Source organism: Sabethes cyaneus, chromosome 2 (genome assembly GCF_943734655.1).
Source record: "Sabethes cyaneus chromosome 2, idSabCyanKW18_F2, whole genome shotgun sequence".
Taxonomy (NCBI): domain Eukaryota; kingdom Metazoa; phylum Arthropoda; class Insecta; order Diptera; family Culicidae; genus Sabethes; species Sabethes cyaneus.
Window position 1 is genome coordinate 198643420 of NC_071354.1, and position 22186 is coordinate 198665605.

A 22186-nucleotide genomic window follows, 5' to 3' on the forward strand; every position below is an offset into this window, starting at 1 on the left:
TTCTGTGGACCGGCTGCGTTAGTAGCTGGTAGCACTCACTAGTCACTAGATAGCATTGCAGCCGTGAACGTAGTTTCGTTTTCGTGTTGCCGCCGTATGTCGCTCGGTCGGTGCAAGTGCCAGTGCCAGTCAGTTGTGGGAAAAATATTTGAGTAGTAAAAATGTGACACCGCATATGATCTCATTGCACCGGCGGCGAAGCCATGCAGCACCATGTGCACTGCTTGTAGAAGGGAAGGGAGGAATGTCTGTTGCGGTGGTTCATAGTTTTTTGGTTTGTAATTTTAGATTTTTTTATACGGCACTAAACGGTATTGCCACAAACTAGCGGCACCGGATTTGGTTGTTGTGAAATAAAACAATGTAAACATTTTAATCTTATTTTTATACTCAATTTAAACTTAAATTCATATAAATTTCATAAGCAGCTACAATTATACAATATGTTTGTTAGGCTTTTCTAATCATCTAGAATCCCTATAAAACGGCAAAGCTTATTTCAACCCATTTGAATATATTTTGAATTTATGTAAAAGATGAATCTTTCTACGATGTAGGTGCGTACTTACGAACGCTATAGCTAAGTAGGAAAGTAAACATAAACATTTATTTTACTGATCGTCACTACGCTCGATAAACGCAAGAAATTTTCAGAAATTTGTCAGTGCTAATGATTATATTACTACTTTTACTTGATGCCAAATTGCTCTACTATACTTCTGTACTATTATTCTTATGGTCAAATTTCAAAGATTTCCGATTATAGGGTACCTGAGGGTATTTTCGGTCCATTAAACGGTAGTCTGAACAATATTCAGGAAATACGTTGAAACTATATTTATTCGAGATAAGATTTTTGTACCAATTGGTAGAATAACATTTACTGAATGTCTGAGTGCATTTTGGTCTTAATAAAACGCTATTAAATTTTAGTTATAGTCAACAGAAAAAGTTTCTGCGACAATTTTAATCCCATTTTTATTAAAGCTTGCTTCAGATAGTATTGGAATAAAAACAATTGCGTTTATTTCAGTTATTTATTATTGAATTCAAGATCTTTACTTACACACTTGTAGCATTTTCTTCATATTTTTACGAAAAAATACAAATTTCGTTTCGAAGAAATTCTCGAACTTTTTCTGTAATATGGTTCATTAGGCGGCGCACACTATCTTCGTCCATTGTTTTGGCATATTCTCATTCCACCAGATCTTCATCTGATTGATGTCTTTGACAACTTTTCCCTTTGCCTTGAGTCTCCTCTACATGATTACTCAATAGGGCGGAGCTGGAGGAAATTGGGTGGGTTAAGGTCTTTCGGAACAAACTGGACCCCTTTCTCTGCATACCATTCTTGAACGACTTTGCTGCAATCACAGCTTACCAAATCTGGCCAAAACATCACGGGATGGTGGTGGGATCGAATGAACGGCAACATTCGTTTTTGGAGACACTCCTTTTGGTACAATTCCGACGTCATTGTCTTATTTGTAACGAAAACTTTCGTTTTCCTGCCACAGCTGCAAATGCCCGGCCAAATCCTAAATTTTCGTGCAAATTTGTCGGCAAAAACAAAAGTAAATTTGCTTGGAACATCCTCCCGAGCAGTTGCTAAGTAAATTTTTTGACCTGGTATTTGCTCGAAGTCAGCCTTGACATAGGTTTCAACGTCCATCAGAAGACACCCGTCGTACTTGGTTAGCAACCGGTCGTATAGCTTTCGAGGACGGATTTTGGCCACACTATTCCGTTTTATGGTTCGGTTTGGCTGTTTGCTAGCTCGATATGACTTGATTCCTTGCCGGAGTCGAATTCTCCTCACGGTACTATGGGCAGCACTGAATTTTCTGGCCAAATCACGGTCCGTCAGACTGGAATTCCTCCCGATGGTCTTCAAAATCTTACCACGCAGCTTCCGGTCGACAGTTCCACTTCGTTAATTAGCTTAAGGCTTCCGAATCGTCGTCAATGTTTCCTTATACCATTTGAAAACGCGTCATACGATATTTCTGTGCAATTTCAGCTGTTTAGCTAGCCTAGATACAGACCACAATCGATTTTCCAAATAGCAGTGCACAATTTTTTCCCTTCTTTCGGCTTTCATGTTGTTTGTTTACAAAATGCAGTCGTTTTGCGGAATGTCAAAAATACATAGGTGAAACAAATTTCCGACACGTGGGCTCCAAGAACTTCCAAATCCGTCCACCAAGAGCGCAACAATATGAGCAAAAGTTTGTTCCAATTCTGAATGAAGCAAGCTTTATGATGTCTGTGTCGTTTCAATTTCCGGCGGCCGAAGGCGCCTGTATGGTACAAACTATAACAGTTATAAAGCAATCCTCCGAATAAATCAGTGATTGGTACTGCGCGTAATTTCTTAGTTGCGCAATTAACAATATAGCTGATTTGTGGCATATTGTTAGGGCATTCAAAGGCTTATTGTCTACCAAAAACCAGTTATATCTATTTGAAGAAACCTGGGGAATTACGATGAGCAAACAGCACCACCCAAGGGCCTATTCGGTGGATTGCTGTACTTCAACAGAGAATCAAGAAAGAATCAGATGATAGGGAATGGGAATGTAGGCCGAATTTGGCAACGTGCTGAAAATATCTGCCGGTGCCCTATCTCTTTCTATATTCTTGAAAGAATTTCGCACCAGCTCGTTTATGGAAGTGCCTTGGAGCACCTTTTCCTAAATAATTGAAACCTTGAAGACAAATAATGCCTTTGTCTAATTAAATAATTTCGCACATTATGTTTTTCCAAAATCAATTTGGATCTACTTTAAAAGAAAAGGATATCCATTTTTAATTTTTTCAAGGCTTAATATGACAAAACTTTCAAATAACGGGTGGCAACTAAAATTTTGGAATTTTTTCGCGGCCCTTATACGCAACAACAAACGAGCTCAGAGAGAAATAAGAGTATGTATGTGTTAGCTCTCTCTCTCTCCTCTTTTTGTTAATATTTTTTGTTTTGTTTCTACTTATCCAGTTTTGCTAAAAATGTCGTCGAAACAAGAAGCATTTCGGGAGCGCGTTGTACACTTCTACGAACTGCAATAGAAATCCCGGCAAAAAGTATACGGTACAACATTTAAAAAGCAAATATATTGCGGCTTCGACTGTTTCCATATCCTAAGATGTCCAACAACTATTCGCAAACAAGCAAGTCAAAATTATGGACGCAGAAGGACATCGTCGTCTTTCTCGTTTCTTCAACAACAAGCCCTCTGGTTTGACTATCAATTAAGATGCACCAGACAAATGTTTGGAAAAAATTTTGATCCCGTTTCTACAAACACATCATGCAGATGAACAATACGTGTTTTGGCCGGATAGAGCATCATCGCATTACGCCGAAAAAACACAATCGTTCTTGAATACCCATTCGATCCCATTTTTACCCAAGAACCACGACCCGAAAAACCTGCCTCAGTGCGCCCAATCGAAGATTTCTTCGGGATTTTGAGTTTCTTGGTGTACAGAAATAACTGGAGAGCCACGAGTTGCAAACAGTTGACTGGTATAATCAAGAGATGCATTCGCAAAGTTGACATGAAAGCCGTACAACGCTCCTGTTTCGACGTCAAACGAAAGTTACGCCGAACAGCCGATTACGGACTGTTTTCAAATGTACACTAATTATTTTTTCAACAATCTTTAATTTCAGTAAATCAGATCTTCTTCATGTAACTTTGTCTTTTTTGACAGCTTGAGAAAAAAATTCCAAAATTTTAGTTGCCACCCGTTATGTGATCTATTGAGTGTTTTTAAAAGATTGAATTGACGAGAAAATAGACAATGTTAGCATCGGAAAGATAGATGAGAAACACGTATATTTACATCAATCTCATCAGTCAAATAAGTCATTCATTATTGGAAATTTGGAGATTCTTTCTTAGGAATAGGTATCGGTTAGGTACACTAGAATCTCTTTTTACGTCTATACATTTCGCGTGATTTCTTTTTACGTTCACTTGTTTACGTCCAAAATTTGAATCAACTTCCTTCTCCTTCTCCTTCAGAATGGTGGTCTCTCTGAAAAGGGCCGTTTTGAATGTGTCCTGTAACTCTGAAAAAGACGATTTTAGTAAAGCTGATACTGACAAGTGCACTTGCTTATGATTCCATCGTTTTTCCATCGTTTCTGAATTGGAAGAGCTAATATCTTTTATTCTTTCGTGACACTTTCACCGGACTAAATCTAAATCTTGGAATGTCTGATACCCATCGGCAAGACGTGAACCTACACCAAAAAGAGCGTTTTAAAAACTAAGTCACTTTTTGGCAATTTTGTCAATTATTTTTTCTATCACTGTATTTAAAGCTCCACGTACATTGCGGCTGGAACTTGGTAATATCAGCACAGCAAACTCTAATACTTGAACTGCGAATTATACGGACCTTCGCACCTGACTCAAATTATTTATCAGGGTTCTCTTTCGTCGCAAATTCGAGCGACCGGTTGAACACCTGAGTGAAAGTGAAGGGCGATGGCACTCAGACGCGGCGCGATAATTAATACACGTTAGAGTAGGTTGACATTAGTGTCATAGAGAGAAATTAAGAATAGGAGAGGGTTTTTCCCTCATTAGACTTAAGTAACAAAACTAATGTAACGAAAAATATACGGGGTTCTTTTGCCTTGACCACCGGCCGGCTTAGATCGGTGACATAGTTGAAAAAATTGCATTTTTATTTATTTCCTTCCACCGGGAGTTTTAGTTTTGGAGGGGGCCCTTAAGGCCCCTACATTTATGATGACAAAGCGGTATAAACTCATGTCTTTAGACATTGCCCTTCTTTATCGACAGACTTCGCAGCCAGCTGTTAGAGTACAGGAAAATTACGGGGCCAGTGCAACGATCCTACTGAGTCTATCTAGCTAGCACCGCCTAGCCGAGATTCGAACATACGACGACTGGCTTGCAAGACCACCTACGTGCCTCGAAGTTAACTGGGCGGGTACATTTATGGTGACAGCGGTGGGAAAAAGTGTGGAAGCCTCTTGCGGCCCTTACAGAAATACGCACCTTTAATCAGTGTTTAGAAATCTCACATTCAATTTATGCAATACGCCTGAATTGATGCAATATACTGCTCATTCTTTGCTGTTTCTAGTGCAGATGAAATGAACTCAGCATTGCCAACCTGAAAATAACGATTCTAACGAATCACTTGCGTTCATGTTCGTGTTGTTCTCTACATTCTTTACATTCTACAATGTGAATCATTCATTCGTTTTGAACTGCCGATAACGGCAAACAAAATTTAATTACAATAAACGTGAACATTGCTCGGAAGTTTTAATTAATTTTTTTCAGCCAGGCTTTTGGTTGATTTTAAAAACCGGGCAGTTTAAAAAACTAAACTTTGAGATCTAAAATATCAGTCGAGAGCAACAAAATTGACTGACGGGTTTGTCGATAACTGCAGCTCATGAATGAATTGTTTTGAAGAGTAGAAAACTGAAAAAGATAAACACTGTCAGCTGTTCAGTCGTCATGTCCATGGGCTGATAGATAAAAGAATGCTACCAGGGATAATTTGTATGCGCTGAATGCGTTTTATATTTGTCGTCATGCAGGGCTGTCAATTTTTCCAGCACTACCCGATGAAATGAAAATAACAAAATTATAACAGGATAAGTTCTAAATAACAAGTTTTTTATAGGGGTCAGTCCCAGGGTAGTGGTTAACATTCACGCCTCTCACGCCTAGGACCCGGCGGTTTTTTATAACAAAATCTCCTTTGCGTTTTGTTATAAACTTGACCTCGTTAGAAAATAACAAAAATTGTAACAAAATACGCTCTAGGCATATCACAAATATATCAAATTATAATATAATATGATCTAATTTATATCTAGATGTTCCAGGATTCTGTCCTGCTTTATAACCAAAATGTAACAAAGTATGTTATAAGTAATAGAACGAGATAGAATCTTGGGAAAACACTTATAACATTTATAACAAACTTTGATAGAAATATTAACTGGAACTTCAATTCGGTAATATTTTTGTTAGTATCATCTGATCGGGTAACCTTCATTGTTTAAACGGTATTTTATTTTTCCAAGGATAAAGAAACACCCGTAGATTCGCAATAGTGTCGGTACATTTTTGCAATATGTAAATTAATGGCATAATAAGGCCCTTGCAAATCATATTCAAAGTTTTTGTCAACCCCCCCCCCCCCTTGGAAATTGGCTTGCAAAATCGGGGCGCAAAAAAATTATTTGAAGAATATGAGTCAAATTTCTTTTTATAAAATCAATTGTCTGTGGGCTCTACAGTCTGAAAAACTCGAAAAATGAGTTTCCGAGTTGAATTAGGGGGCATCCATAAAGTACGTCACGCTTATAGGGGGGAGGGGGGGTTGACCTAATCGTGACGATTTGTGACGTAGGGGGGAGGGGGGGTATGAAGTTATGTGACGTCACATGAAAAAAAAATCAAATGGAAAATTTATTCGGGAAATTATAATTTAGCCTTCATTTGAAGTTACAACTATTGAAGGCTTCTATAAAATTAACGTACTGATAGATTTTAAAACAAATAGTTAAATTTTTTGAATGAACACTTTTTTGAACATATATGTGTGAACAGGACTCATTTATTCTATGTAGTATGAACTCTCCATTAAGGCTTTACAGAATATGCAGTACACCGCTGAAGAGCTGCTTGAGTACCGTCCTGCCTAAAAGATTTTTGCAACCGCAAATAGCAGTCGCACAAACTCCTGAAGGGTTACAGGATGCTACCAGAGACCCACGGCAATGTTTTCCCTTGATATTCGTGCTGAACTCAATCGATGAAGAAAAACTCATACCGAAGTTCCACGGCTGCTTTCAAGGTTTTTCGGTATAATTTATACTGCCCCTCACTCAAAAGCTCTCTGAAGGATAGGGTTTAAGCCACTTGCGGATTAAATTTCGCATCTAAGGTAGTGTTGAATGATTACACGATTGAAGAAATACACAAAATGACAAAGTCCCTCAGAAAAGTTCTTCCAAGGCGTGTTGCTGCAAGACGTCAGCTGGAAGTCCTGATTCTTTCAACTAGATCAGACGAATTTGAGTGAATGAATGTAAAGGGCGTAGATATGCGCTAAACATTAATCGACGGCACATCAGCGAGTTCTGAAGCATATCCGATTACAGCAATTGAAGATCATCTTCAAAATCCGTGAATCGATGACTTATAAGCTCGAAAATTTTCTTTTTTTTTTATTTGCTGAAATTCATTTGATAGCTTTAAATAAAAAGGTTGGAATGAATATTTAATTTTTTTTGTTGTGAAGGGGGGGGGGGATTGCCGTGACGTGACGTACTTTCTCAGGGGGGGGTCACGAATGTGTGACGAAATGTGACAAGGGGGGGAGGGGGGTTTGATTTTGGTCAAAATTTGCGTGACGTACTAAATGGATGTCGCCTTAACGCTTCTAGCACGAAACAGAAATGGAAATTCGAACAATGGAATTTCCGAAAATCGTCCAAAAAAATTTTCCTTCGTTTTTGTCTTTTTTCGTATATTTTTGCATAGAAAATAATAACGTATATATTATAAGCAAGAATAGATCGGGTTTTCACGTTTAAACCTTAAATAAAAATTCTTAAAATCCATGTTTTTTTGCTCGATTAAAAAATTCACTTTGTTTTTTTTTCGCCCCCCCCCCTTCAGTGGCCGAACACCGGAAGGACATTATAAAATATTTGTAGTGGCCTAATAGCTTTGAGTCGAGCTATAAATTAAATTTCAGTTCATTAAGTTCAGTTTCAAGCCTAATTTAAGGTCAATTTCTAGTTCAAATTCAATTCTAATTTCATGCCTAATTTCAGCATCGATTTCAAGTCCAATTTAAGGTCTAGTTTCAAGTTAAAACCAAGTGTTTCAAGTGTTTCAGTTTCAAGTGAAAATGTGGAATTTTTTAAAAATATTTGTTTCTATGCAATTCTATACCTATTCCCTAATCTTTTATTGGTAAAATTTGCATCATAACATTCTTTATTGTTCCTGTGTTATGACTGAACGACTCGGTTTTCCTGAATATTTACCTAATTCTAAAATTCATAACTCATGGGTATGAAATGGCGAAGGCAAACAAGAAAGTGACCATCTTAGCTCTTGCCCCTCCATACCTCTTGCGCCTCCACGCGCCCGTGCCCGGTAATGCTCTATTGAGTAGCTAAGCTACGAGATGCGATGCTGCTTGGTTCCCGGATGCCTGATTTCAAAGCTGCGATTTTGGGCAGACGGCTGAACGGGTGACAAAAAGGAATAAACGGAAAAGAAAAACCGAACATGGACGAAAGATAGGAGAAGTAGGACATTAGAGGAGAAAGAACGGAACAAACGGCAACGAAAAACGAGATAGAAAAGCAAGCTTAAAATTGACGAGGCAGGAAAAGAGGAAAAACAGCCTTGAAAACGATGAAAACGGAAGAAAAGAAACAAACAGAACTTAGAAAAGGGGCGAAAAACGGAATAGGAGAAGAGGAGAAAATGGAGGAGAAATAGAACGTAGCAGTAGACAGAAAAAAGAATGAAATCTGGCATGAAATCAAGAAAAAAATAATAAAAAAACGAGCAGAATAGAAGAGAAAACGGGATACAAAATGTGGAAAACGTGGAAAAGTAGGAAAACGAAATAGGAAATGAAATACTAAACAAGAGAAACCAAAAGGGAAAAGAAGTATAGTGTCTGTGTGTGTGTGTGTGTGTGTGTGTGTGTGTGTGTGTGTGTGTGTGTGTGTGTGTGTGTGTGTGTGTGTGTGTGTGTGTGTGTGTGTGTGTGTGTGTGTGTGTGTGTGTGTGTGTGTGTGTGTGTGTGTGTGTGTGTGTGTGTGTGTGTGTGTGTGTGTGTGTGTGTGTGTGTGTGTGTGTGTGTGTGTGTGTGTGTGTGTGTGTGTGTGTGTGTGTGTGTGTGTGTGTGTGTGTGTGTGTGTGTGTGTGTGTGTGTGTGTGTGTGTGTGTGTGTGTGTGTGTGTGTGTGTGTGTGTGTGTGTGTGTGTGTGTGTGTGTGTGTGTGTGTGTGTGTGTGTGTGTGTGTGTGTGTGTGTGTGTGTGTGTGTGTGTGTGTGTGTGTGTGTGTGTGTGTGTGTGTGTGTGTGTGTGTGTGTGTGTGTGTGTGTGTGTGTGTGTGTGTGTGTGTGTGTGTGTGTGTGTGTGTGTGTGTGTGTGTGTGTGTGTGAATAAGAGAGCCAAACACAGAATAAACTTGACAAAAATATGCAAAAACGGGGCTCCAAAAAGAGGAAAAACGGAGCATATAAACACAAAAACCGAGAAGGAAAACAGATAAAAAGGAGACAAAAAACTGGAAACGAGTAAAAGGGAACAAGAGCAAAGAAGATGGAAAACGGGAAAGAAAATAACAAAAAACGAATGAAAAGCATGAGGTTAAACAAAACTGAAAATATAAATAAATGTGACAGGAAAAGAAGAAAAACTGAACAATAAAACAAATACGGGGCAGAAAAAAGAAGTAAGAGGAAAAACGGAAGGAAAGTGAGAGCAAAAATCAAGAAAACGGTACAGAAAGGAGAAAAACAGACCAAAAAAATGGAAAAAGGGACTGAAAAGCGGAAAAATTAAACAGAAAATAGGTATAACTTGTGAGAGAATGAGAAGGAAAACCGTACAACCGTACTTTAGTCTACATGGCAAATGGAAATTCTAATTAGAAATAAAACTTCGGATCTCATTTCGTGTCCACATCCGGTTCGAAGTAAAACTTCAAGTTCAATTTAGTCTAAATTAATGTTCAAACAAATGTCCAATATTGGGTTCAATTTCATGTCTAATTTAATTCCCATTTTAGGTTCAATTGTTAGTTAAATTTGAGTTTAAATGCCAAGTCCAAGTTACACAAGTTTTTTTCTTTTTTAAAATTAATTTAATTCAAAGCATTGTTGGTATGTATCCTCTATCAAAAGTTTGGATAAGTAATGATCTTATCCTGATGATTTCGGAAATGATCCAAAGGATAGTTCTGTTGATAAAATTACGCAAAAAATCAAAAATTTAATATTCATCCACAAGCGTCTTAGTAGAACCTTAGATAAACTATTCGGTTATTTGTCAACCTAAAATGACCTAGCTAGGGAAACATCAATCAACCAACATGCCGCAGGCGGAACAACGACTGACAACATTCACGGACCTACATAGACTGATTGCTACATGACGACGCAGGCTGGCTAGCAGGGTCCATTATTACAACACCCTCCAACAAGTGTAAGTGCGGTGGCCGGCGGTTCGCGGCTGGCGGCTGGCAGTTCGCGGGCCTCGCGTCGCTGTCGGTGCGGTGAGCACAGCAGTTTCGATGACGTCGTTAACCATCCGCCTCCTTTCACAAGCGGCTCGTCGTCGCAAATTTCCACTGCCCCTGACACCGGACCGGCTTGGCCGACGCAGAGCGTTATCGGAGGAAAACTTTTCAACCCAAACATCAAGCAGCACGCATTCTCCTCGATTCTCTGTTTATTTTTCTCTCTCGGTCGCTCTCTATCTAGTAGACTCACTTCCGTCCGTCCATCGTTCATCGCGGGAGCGTACTAAACGGTTAGACTAACTGTTGTGTAAAACCTCATTTTTTACCCAGACTCCCGTCTCAAGTACTTAGTCTCGGTTCGATTCTAACAGCGACTGCACCCGCAAGGCGACGACGACTCTCACCGCACACAGCCCGCGGCAGGTTCTTCAGTGCAGCGCGCGGTTTGGGTGGGCAAAATTGGCGCTCTCGATAGAACAGCTGTTTGCGTTCGCTAATCTTTGCCGACCCGACAACGATCGACGGACCGACCGACCGACCGCGTGGTGGCCGTGCAAGCCAAGCCAAGCCGGTCGTCGGTCAGCACCTCGCAGCGCAGTGTGGGACGCGCGTCGGGCTTGACGGTGTCACAATATCAGTTGTGCGTGTAATTTACTGATTCTGCCCGAATATTCGCTCGTTCGCACGCGACGACGCTGGCTGGCGGTTTATCGCGGAACAAATTCGCGCCGAAGTGCGTAAGTGAATGGCTGGTAGTTAGTTGAAACGTTTCAAGTGGGTAAATAGTTAGTGATTTGTGTAGAAATATTGCCTTGAGCGGCGGATTAACACTTGGTGGATGCTCCTTTTCCTCGGTTTCCTGGTGTGCTCGAAAGTGAATGATACCAGGAACGATGCAGATTGTGTAATCAGTTCGTATTCTGTCGACGGGTGCGCGACCTAATTCAGAAAGCTTCTGTGATTTAACTTAGATCATGTTGAAACAAAATTCGCGCACATTCGCTCTTTAAAATTTTTTATGGTAATCCGTCATTTTTGTGTTGAAGAAAAAAATATAAATCTTTGATGTCTTTCACCTGTTGCAAACAAATCACAATTGAGCAAAACTTTTATGTCTTCAATCCTATCAGAATGTCTGTGCTCTGTTGTAAAAGCCGTAAATTTTCGGTGGCTTGCTAGCGTTTCGAGTATAGAAAATGGTTCGAATTCCGACCCGCTTGGTCAACAAAATCCGCGCACCTAAGAAGATCAAATATCAATGCATAGTGAAAATAAATACTCGAAAAAAATGCACATACATTGACGATTGTCACAGTGAACTCATCGTAGAACGTTGCTGGCTGGTACAGTAAGCGAACGATGTACGTACGAATTCGAGACAGTGATTCAGTGACACGAACAGTTTTATCTGCTGATAGCTTAACGCTGACAACATTATAGTATTTTATTCTAGATAAAAGTAGCAACAAGTATGTGAAAGTTGAATCATTTCTTCGAAATTGGATGACGTTCGCTTTGAATACCTTTTACAAATGACTGATTCGAAACTAAATATCTAAACTGGTGCTGAGTATTGAAAAATACGGTTAAATATGCAACCTGGTATGCAATGAGGCGTATAGATCATTGGCTTGGAATGTGATATATACGAACAATATGTCCAACTACAGCCACCGTTCTGTGGAGCAAACCAAAATATAAACATGTAGGAGCGTGAAATTCCACAACAACACAGTCTTAGATTACGTTTACAAATTCTTGAAATGTTTTCGTCTTTTGTTCATACGGACCATAAAAAATGAGCCTTTGAATAAATAGCATGCACTCAGTCTCAATGGTAGCTGAGCAACAAAGTACATACGTACGTATGGTTGGGCACGGTGATAAATACTTTAAGAAGAGATGCAGGTGTCAGTGGGTAAAGTTAAGTTCCTTACAAGCAAAGGATGCATGTTGAGTGGTTTTAATATTCAAGTTATTTGATACCTACTATTTTTAATAAACTCTTCAAGTTTTACTACAAAGCAGTAGAAGACTGTTGTTAACAAACAATTATTTCTTTATATCTTCTTATTGCGTTTCATTTTCTGCTGAAATCCCGATAAATGCTTTGTCCAAAATAGCCTAATTTTGCAATGATAATAAAAGAAATTGAGTTTCACTATTGCAATGCAGGTGCATGGTGCATTGCCTGAACTGCAAGAGAATAGGGCTTTTGCTACACACACTTGGAAGACATCTGTTGGGCACACATTGCATATTTTCCTATTCAATGCAGCAAAAACGTGCTGGATAAAATTATCATTTTTTCTGAAATTATTTATCATTTTAAAGCAACTAATAGTCAAAGTAACCGACAAATGTTCCCTGAAATATATGCTGATTTTTGGTAACTAGGGTTTCTGTGAATTCGCGTTGAATCGGTGTCCCAAATACACTGTTTTTTGAAGTAATATACGGCATAGGCCAAGTTGTAAGTAACGGAATATAAAATTGGTTTTAGCATAATAAATTGCTTTTTTAGCCGAAAGCAACTGCTGGCTATTAATATTTGTTTAATTTTATCCCGCTAACATAGGCCATAGTTACATTTTTGATAATTGTTACCGCGTCTTAGCTTATTTGTTGAAAATAATTTTTTTATTTAGTAAACAGATATATTAGCTTGCCATATGTATGAAGCAATTTGTAATTTCTGTTTTAAATGAAGAAAATAAATCGTTTAAAAAATTTTGCTCTTCCCAGCCCGTGTGTTTTATATGGAGCTGTCACTTTTGCCTGCCCAACAGATCTCCAATACATATGCACTCTGCAAACACCCTATCGATATAGCAAGAAATTTGACATTTATAGGTTATTAGCTGACCCGACAAACTTCATATTGCCACAAATTAAACTGTGTTGTACATAAATCCTGAATCTCGGATGACCTTTATCACAATCTCGAGTTTCGCAAGTTTCTCAGGAGTTCATGGGTTTTTTAATATACAAATTTTCCTTACAGTAAAATAGAAAACAACTCCCCCCATTAAAATAAATGTATGGGAGCCCCCCCTCTTAGTGGGGGGAGGGGTCTTTTGCCATCGAGAGAACATTCCGTAGCCCCAAACCCCTACAAGCAAATTTTCACGCCGATCGGTTCAGTAGTTTTCGATTCTAAAAGGAACATAGGGACAGACGACAGACAGACAGACAGAAATCCTTTTTTATAGATATAGATATTCCGCTATTTCCCCTTCACTTCTTGTCTCGCCCTGAAGATACTATCAACACCTTTGTTTCATTACTTTCTTCTACTGTTACCTCCATCTAAGACTACCGTTATAATTAATGAATTAATGCTTGTCCTCATTATAAAGATCAAGACAACAAAACATGAGCTTGGTTAAATTTTATGAGGTCATATAGTTCACTTTTTTTTTTGTTTTGATTATAGTCATTTTAACAGCTTGGGTCATTCGTCACTTCCGCGGGGTTGGGATTTGAACGCAGCTCCTCGGCGTGAGAGATGTGAATGCTAACCGGGATTGACCCCATGTAGTTCATTTAATTACGAACACTAAAGTTTTAGATTAAAAACCTAGTAAGAAACCATACGAGACGATACATCCTACCTCGGATTTGGGTGCGCGACGTTAGGCACACTGACATTAGACATAATAGACGTTATGCATAATGGACGATAGACATAATGGATGATAGCCATAATGCATGATAGGCATAATGGACGGCAGGCATAATTTACAAAATTTCGCTTTCCTTTGAATACGCATTTGAGAAATTCATTGGTATAATGGTGTTTGTCATAAAAACATTGGTATAAAAATAAGCCAATGACAACGTCATGTTTCATAGCAAGAATTGCACCTCGCTACCTGAATACTTTACACAAAGCTGAAACGAATACATGTGAAACTAAACTACCCAAGTAACAATCCAATAGCAAATTGGCCTTATTCATTTCTTATAGTAGTTTTATCAGAGCATCGCAAAGTCTGTCAGGTTTTACAATGTTTTTCCTCAAGTGAATTTTATCTTATTTGATTAACGTTTCTGAAGAATGATTGAAGGCGACTTGAAGAAACACCCATAAAACTGCGTTAAAATTTTCTAACTTTCATGTTACAAAACATCGACAAACTGAGCGTGGCACGAACAAAATCCCATTTATGGGCAACCTAGCAGCTGTTTTTATTGCCATTTTTATTATTTATATCCATTATGGAAAAGCAATATCTGTGAATGCTTTTTTCTCTTAAAGCTCTTAGTCACTTTAAAAAATTCAAGGCTTTGAACAGTGTATGTTGTCTTGCAAGTGTTCTTTGAGAAGACAACTACAAAATTATCAACAGTTGTGATGGTTTTCTTTTAGTTTTAAGCGACTCTTGAAAATCAATATAAATAGATATCGATAAGAATTACTAGTTTTAAAAGAACCTTTGGAAATATTCTTGAGAACCTTCTTTAGTGTGGGCCTCCCAAGTTTTATGGGTTTATGGCGCAGTTTTGAAGAATTAAAAGTTTTATGATCAGTTTTAAGGAGCAAATGCTGGAAACCTCTTCAAGTGCATCTTAAAATTGAATTTGTTACTTGGGTACAGCTGGTACGTGCACCTCAGAAACACTCGCTTATCCAGGGCAGGATTTTATGTGGGTCCGAAAAAGAAATTGATACTATATTACAAACGTAACAATATTCGTGAAGCGTCGGAAGCGCCGGCCACTGCGAGGGGGCAGCCCCCCCACAGAAATGACCACTAATTAGGTGCTTGCATTTTCCTAGGTTTAGTGACTAGTATTCTTTTCCCTTAGTTGAGTCCGAACGTGCGGCAGTGAGTAAGCACATTTGAGCAGGCCTAAAACCGCGAATACTTTCTATGACATTCGGCCATTTGTGATTTGGTCATTTGTGTTTCGGCCATTTATTCTCACCTTATATGCAATGGTATTTTGAATTGAGTCGATGGTATCTCTTGGAAGATAACGGCGTACTACTCAACGTCCATTATGCCTGCCATACATTACGCCTTTCACCCTTTATGCCTAACGTCCATTATGCCTATTGTCCATTATGCCTATCGTCCATTATGCCTATCGTCCATTTTGCTTATCGTTCGTTATACCTTTCGCCCATTATGCCCAATGTTTTTATGCCTATGGCCCATTATACCTTAAATCCGCATGCCGTCCGTATGCCGTATTCCTCGGCATTTTTAGATTTTACGAAATGACACCTTCGCGTGAGACGTGATTCTATGTCAAAATGCAGTGACAGATGAAAGATTACTGTTAATCCAGTGTCGAATTCCGGAAGCGTTCGTTGCATGAGCTTCACCTCTAAAAAAACGTAGCTGACGACTACAAAACTGTGTGCTTAACACAGATATGGGATGTACGAAAAGTTAAAGTTAAAGTTTTATCAGTTTAATGGAATCAATACATTTTCGATGAATATTTAATAATAATTGCTGCGATTTTTCTTTCATCAATAGTTATTACCACTAATTTAATATTTCAAAAGATTTCGCATAACTTTTAACGCCATACATGTACCCAGCATTCCAAAGCTGCATACGGATTTATCGTATAACATTCGCCTTAGAGCTTAGAACCACAAATAAATGGCGATACCTATGCAATTTTTGACGTAGGACTACGTCTTTGTTTACTATACTGGGACTGGGTAGCACTTTATGAAAACGAAAATAGAAGTGTAACGTTTGAATGAAAGATTTCAAATGCTAATAACTACTAAACTACTAAACGAAACTGAACAATTTATATGTCGTTGGATAGATAAAATGACCAGCAATTTTTCAGGGGGTAACAGAGCAATTTTAAGGGAGGCGTAAGAGGGGGGCTCCAATACAAATTTAACACAAATTTCCTCAAAACTCGAAAACTAATCAAGCAAATGGAACCAAATTTGGCATGTGGGGGTTTCAGAAGCCAGGATTATTTTTCTACGGTGTACTGAGACCATTTCTCCTTCTAAAAGGGGGAGGGCTCCCGTACAAATGAAATACAAATTTCCTCAAAACTCTAGAACTAATCAAGCAAATGGAACCAAATCTGGAATGCAGGGATTTCAGAAGGCAAGAATTTTTTCTATGGTAAATTGAGACCCCTTCTCTCTTTAGGAGGGAGAGGGCATACACATAATATTCAAATATCCTCATAGCTCGAGAACTATTCGAGCAAAAGGAACCAAAATTCGCTTGTGGGGGTTTTTGGAGGTAAGATGTTTTTCTATGGTATACTGAGACCCCTTTTCCTTTAAGAAGGGGGGCTCCCATACAAATAAAATACATATTTCCTTATAACTCTAGAACTAATCAAGCAAATGAAACCAAATTTGGCATATGGGGGTTTTAGAAGGCAGGATTTTTTTCTATGGTATAATGAGACCCATCCGTCTTTTAATAGGGGGGGGGATTTTTCTATGGTGGATTAGAACCTTTGCTTTCTTTAAGAAAGGAAGATACCATACAAATGAAATACAAATTTCTTCATAACTCGAGAACTAATCAAGCAAATGGCACCAAACTTGGCGTGTGGGTTTTTTTGGAGGCATGAATTTATTTTGAATTTATCTATTTTATGATGCTTTGAGACCCCTCTCCCCTGTGGTAGGAGGATGATTAATTACCATTTCAAGCTTTATGATGCACACAAGTGATTTTTAAAAGAAATTTCTATGTCTCAAAGGTTGCAGGTGTTGTACTTATGAACCACAGTCCACGTATTTTCAAAGCCACCATTGCAGTCAATGAAGAATTGAATCTGAATATTTCGCTCTTCGCTTTTAAACATTCACTAAAACAATGACACTCACAGATTCTTATAAACATATGTATGCCAGAAATGCAGTTTACATTAGTCTTTGATCTGATGATCTGATATAGTCGTACGTCACCCTTTCGTACAACCCTTAGGGCTGTATACCTTGTAGTTTTTGACTAATTAAGCTCAAAATAAATAATTCTTAAAACTATTCAAGCACGAATAATTCAACACTTGATTCAACAACTTAACTCTTTTCAATCACCAGGAAGAGAATAAAGGTTTGAAAGCGCCTTTTGTCGTGACAGAATAATTCCAACAATAGTAGCTTTTTAACCAACAAGGCACCCAGTTAGTGGACTACCAGTTCAACGATCATCTCGCTGCATTTGACAGGTTTGATCCGCAACAACAGTGCGCTTGGAGGTTTGTAAATAATTGTCAGCAGTTAAGTGGTGCGATTATGTAAATGAAACGTTTATTACAACTTCTGAGGTAAAAGCGTTAGCAGGTTTTAAGTGTGATTCCTCCGTTACTGCGTTGTTTTGCACTACTTAAATTATTGTTTTTAAATGCACGAAATGTTGTACCCCGTCATTTACATCCTTCCACAAAACTTTGCTTTCTAGGTAGATTCTAATAGAATATCGATGCAGACAATCATACGTTAGGGACGGAAACGTATTTTTACGAGAACGTTTTACTTTCAGAACATCAAATTTGTTTGCGTTCGAATAAAAGAAACAATTCCTGACCAGTTGGGACAAGGAGACCTTGTCACTTTTTTTTGAAAACATAATGAATGAAAGTAAATATCTAAAATAACTCTGAGTCTGAAACAATGTCATTACAAAAGTAAGTCCATTCCAGAACGGCGATATAAAGCATTCGCATATTATATACCACAAACACAACAGTGTACTACGAAACTCAAGTTCAGTTCCGGACCCGGCTTTGGCTGTATAGGGGAGAGACGTCTACAGTGAGATACTTTTTTTCCAAAAATTTTAAAAATTTTTTGGTGATAGTTACCAACGAGGCCTTTAATCCATTTGAGAGGTATATCCTTCTAATTGTCTGAAAAAAAGTTTCAGCCCTTTTGGTTAAAAGATAAAATAGTTACAAACGCAAATGTGAAGGTGTCTTTTTGGCTCACTGTTCCCCAGTAGGTGGGAAGAGTGAGACAACGAGTATTGAATACTGAGACACATATTAGAATTAAACTTAAACCATATTTTTTGGTTACAAAGAATAGTTTAGAGGTCGTACTGTTTATTTTGTGCATAAAGGATACATTATTGTTGTGCATTATTGAAAATTCCGATTTTTCTCACATCTACATTTATATTCATATAAAGGTCAAATCCTGGTTATCTGACCTTCAACTTACACTTCAGAACTCATTTACAATCAATTCATATGGATTGATTTACAATTCAACACAAATTTTTTTTTTTGAAAATTACCCACATCTGTTTGTCTCACTGTTCCCAATAGGAATATTTCATAAGAAATAGTGAAATAGTGGTGTTAGCAAACAATTCGATGGTCTTATATTTTTTATTTTTATCTCTCATTCCTATGAGATGCCATGTAGTAAATTTAATTTGGATTAGTTATGCGATTTGCCGTTAAAAATCACCTGAAAATGATCGCAATAAAATTTACTTTGACCCCCCCAAAAACGACTTTTGTTGAAAAATATACTAAAAAATTAACAAATTTTTTTCAAACTGTATTATGTGATATAGATTCACAAACTTTACTTTGCAGGAAAATATCATGGATCTTGTATGTTTTATGTCGAAGCTATTCCCGAAGTCTCACTGTTCCTGTTGTCTCACTGTTGACTACTCTCCCCTACACACACAGAAACCGTATACAGCAGCAGCAGTCGGTACTGTGGCTGACGATAAGAAACAGCAACCGAAGAAACATTAGAAGAAACGATAAAGCCGTTCTCGCTCGCTCGCGTTCGCATACTGGAAGACAGATAACGCTTTTATCAAGTCTCTATTTTTGCATTTTATAGCTCCTTCGGCTGATATCGGATCGTTCGGTGGTTAGTAGAGTACGCAAACACAACCAAAGGTTGGAGCCCTTCCTTGTTTCGGTTAACGCTCTCGAAGCCGGCAAAAAAGACCGTGAATACACAGAATACAGGGATACCTCGATATAAAACAACCTCGTTATTAAACAACCTCGATATAAGAAAAATGGATATAAGATAATTTTACCTCGATATAGGACAAATTCCTTTGACATACCTAGTAACGATACCTCAAACAATAACAAATAGTTCGTAAACGTAAACACACAACACAGAGCATAATTGGCGACCGCTAATTCATTTTTTTTTTGAAAAAATCTTGTTTCGTTATAAGACAACTTCTTGAAATTATAAATTGTCTCATATCGAGGCTTACCTGTATATTTCCACATCTGCACTGTGATCTGTGACAGACAGGAATTTGGCGTGTGTTTCTGTGGTGACTCAAATCCCAATACAGCAGCGAATCAAATCCACACTGAATCCTGTACGCTTTTTTTTATCTAATTTACCGCGAAACTCGAAACACGGTGACCAAGGGTGCAGATTCGAAACGAGTTGATGAATAAACAAACCGCGGACCGCACACATATTGCAACGAATGAATGGTGACGTCATGGAATGCCAGTTGAATTGAGATTCACGTTGCTACCAGCGAGAGAACTCAGCTGAAAGATGCATAGGTAGGGCAGCGATGCACATGCACTGTATGCATAGCGTTTCGATTCCTATCGGAAGCCGGTATTTATGAATTCCAAACAGATATAATCGAAATAGCAGGTGTGAACGAAATGAGTGTCTGTTCTCTGGAATCCAAACCGGTGGCATTTTCTAGAATGACTTACTTACTTACTTATGTTCCGCCGGTCCGGCAGAACAAAGGGATGAAATTTTCTAGAATGTGTTGTGTAATATTCCATTTGTTAGACTTTTGATTTGACTCATAGTTTACTTGTTCTCTTGTTGTTATGTTGGTATGTTATGTTAAGTCATTGATTTGTTTGTTTTGAGAAAGTTTTAAACGGAATTACTACTTGCAGTTTTATAGCAGATTTTCACGTCTTTTTATACTTATAGTCTATCTCAAAACTGTTAAACAAATAAGACTTAATCCACTTGAGGTTTACAATGATAAAACCTGTGACTCTGCAGTACTCTGATAAAACTACTATAAGAAAGGAATAGCACTAATTTTCCATTAGATTATTACTTGGGAAGTACGGTGCTCCCTTCGTTTAATCCATCCTTTTTTGACATAGGACTGCATCTTCCGGAAAGGTAGCGTGTCGTAGCAAAAAACTATGAATACGAGCAGGAAGCATTCCTCCTCAGAATAAAAAAAAGTGAAGAGAAAAATTCCTACTTTACTCAGTCGTGACTACCCCGTTTTGTTTTAACTTTTGTCTTTGTTACTGACTGCGATTGCTCAGCAACATGCACATTGTTTTACACATTGAGGAGTAAAACTGAGCAACAAAATGTTAATACACTTTTTGGCTGCCCATGATATGGACACAAAAAACAGTTTAGACTTCTAGCAGCGGCAACAGTGCAAAAAATGTTACATAAGACGATAGTGAATGATAGATATGGCAACATTGGAATTCCCGTGCAGTTGCTTCTGACGCGGATCTTTTTGTTTTACTTTTACACATAGGGCTACTGCAATACGAGCGATTTCAAAAGTTTCTCATTTTTTACACAATCTCTTTCTCTTTGTGGGGATGTATTTCTCATTTGGGGCAGCAGTTCTGCTCATTGTGTGGAATAAAAAATGTTGCACTTTTTGCACAATGAGTGAGGAAATGGCAAGCCTGAATGCAAGCATCATTGAAATTTGTGGTTATGTGGGTAGCCTCTGAGTGCTACTAACTGTGCGATTTTCTGATCGACTTTCATTATTATTGCTCTAATCGTTCAGTAAATTTTCTATATATCAACTTCAATAAAGAAACCTTTTGATTTTTTTGCGCGTTTTTGAAAAAATTCCTAGTATTGTTGTGTTCCTAGTAATAATGCCATGCCATTTATATTGATTTTTTTCGATTTTGAGTATTTAGTGGAAGTTTTTGAAGTCATTTTCTCATAATTTCTCAATTTCCCAAGCACAGGTGACATTTGGCGCCTACCGTAACTCCGAAACATGTTTTGTCCGGACTTGAATTTGGAAACTTGGGCTTGGACCTCAATCTGGACTTTAACTTGGATTCGGGCTTCAACCTTGTCTAGGACTTAGAGTTGGACCTGGACTTGGCGTTGGATACTGGGAATTTGATACTTGGACTTGAAGATTTGAACCTGGACCTGGATCTGGTCTTGGATTTGGGCTTGCACTTGAACTTGGACTTGGAGCTGGATGTGGATTTTAGCTTAAAATTTCTGCTTGGACTAGGACTTGGACGTTTGGACTTGGAACTGTACCTCCCAAGTAATAGCTCTAAAGCCACTTGGTTTTACTTGAATTTTATAAAGGTTTTATTGCGGTATTAATCATTACATCTGGGTTTATTGTGGTATTGCGCAATACCAAGAGGATACGAGTTCAAGCACACTTATAGCTAGCTAGAAAACCATAATAAAACTGCTAATAAAGCAAATTTATTGTGGTTGCTTATATTACCACGTTGAAACTTGTTGGCTGCACCACGGTCCTTATAAACTTACCATAAGTGTGGCGTGGCAATACAAAATGGCGCACCAGTCAAAATTGATCTTATCGTGGTTACTTGTCAAACCGCAATAAATCTTTTAGTTTTATAGAGCTATTGAAACGGTAACACCCGCTGCTATTATAAAGAATACCAAATCAACGCGCCATCGAAATTATGCAATATTCGAAAACGGGTTGTTTTAACAAAATAAATATATTCAGTTTATCAATCTCAATTTCTTGCAAAACCATTTTAGTTGCTTCCTGTGGCTGCAAAACCGATTGATAATAACTTTCTTTCTGCAAAACACTTTGCTTTGATGAAGTTTTGTTTGCGAGCTAAAACAAAATACTAGAATATGGCAATATGGCCTCGCATAAAAAAATGATTTTGGTGTTGTACTGCGGTATTCTTCATAATA

The 22186-nt window shown here is 38.1% G+C and overlaps 1 protein-coding gene across 10 annotated transcripts in view; it reads left to right on the forward strand.

Annotated features, from left to right (window-relative positions):
- Positions 1-22186, forward strand: part of LOC128738109 (four and a half LIM domains protein 2) — a 335738-nt gene that overhangs the window by 104094 nt on the left and 209458 nt on the right. For 2 of the 10 annotated variants that reach the window (XM_053832971.1, XM_053832970.1), the window contains exon 1: positions 10697-11059. The exons of 4 other annotated variants lie outside the window; for them this stretch is intronic. The gene's annotated coding sequence lies outside the window, so the exon portion shown is untranslated. Of the gene's footprint in view, positions 1-10696; positions 11060-11624; positions 11643-22186 lie in introns of those variants that run through there. 4 more of the 10 variants (XM_053832969.1, XM_053832972.1, XM_053832973.1 and 1 more) reach the window with 3 other exon arrangements.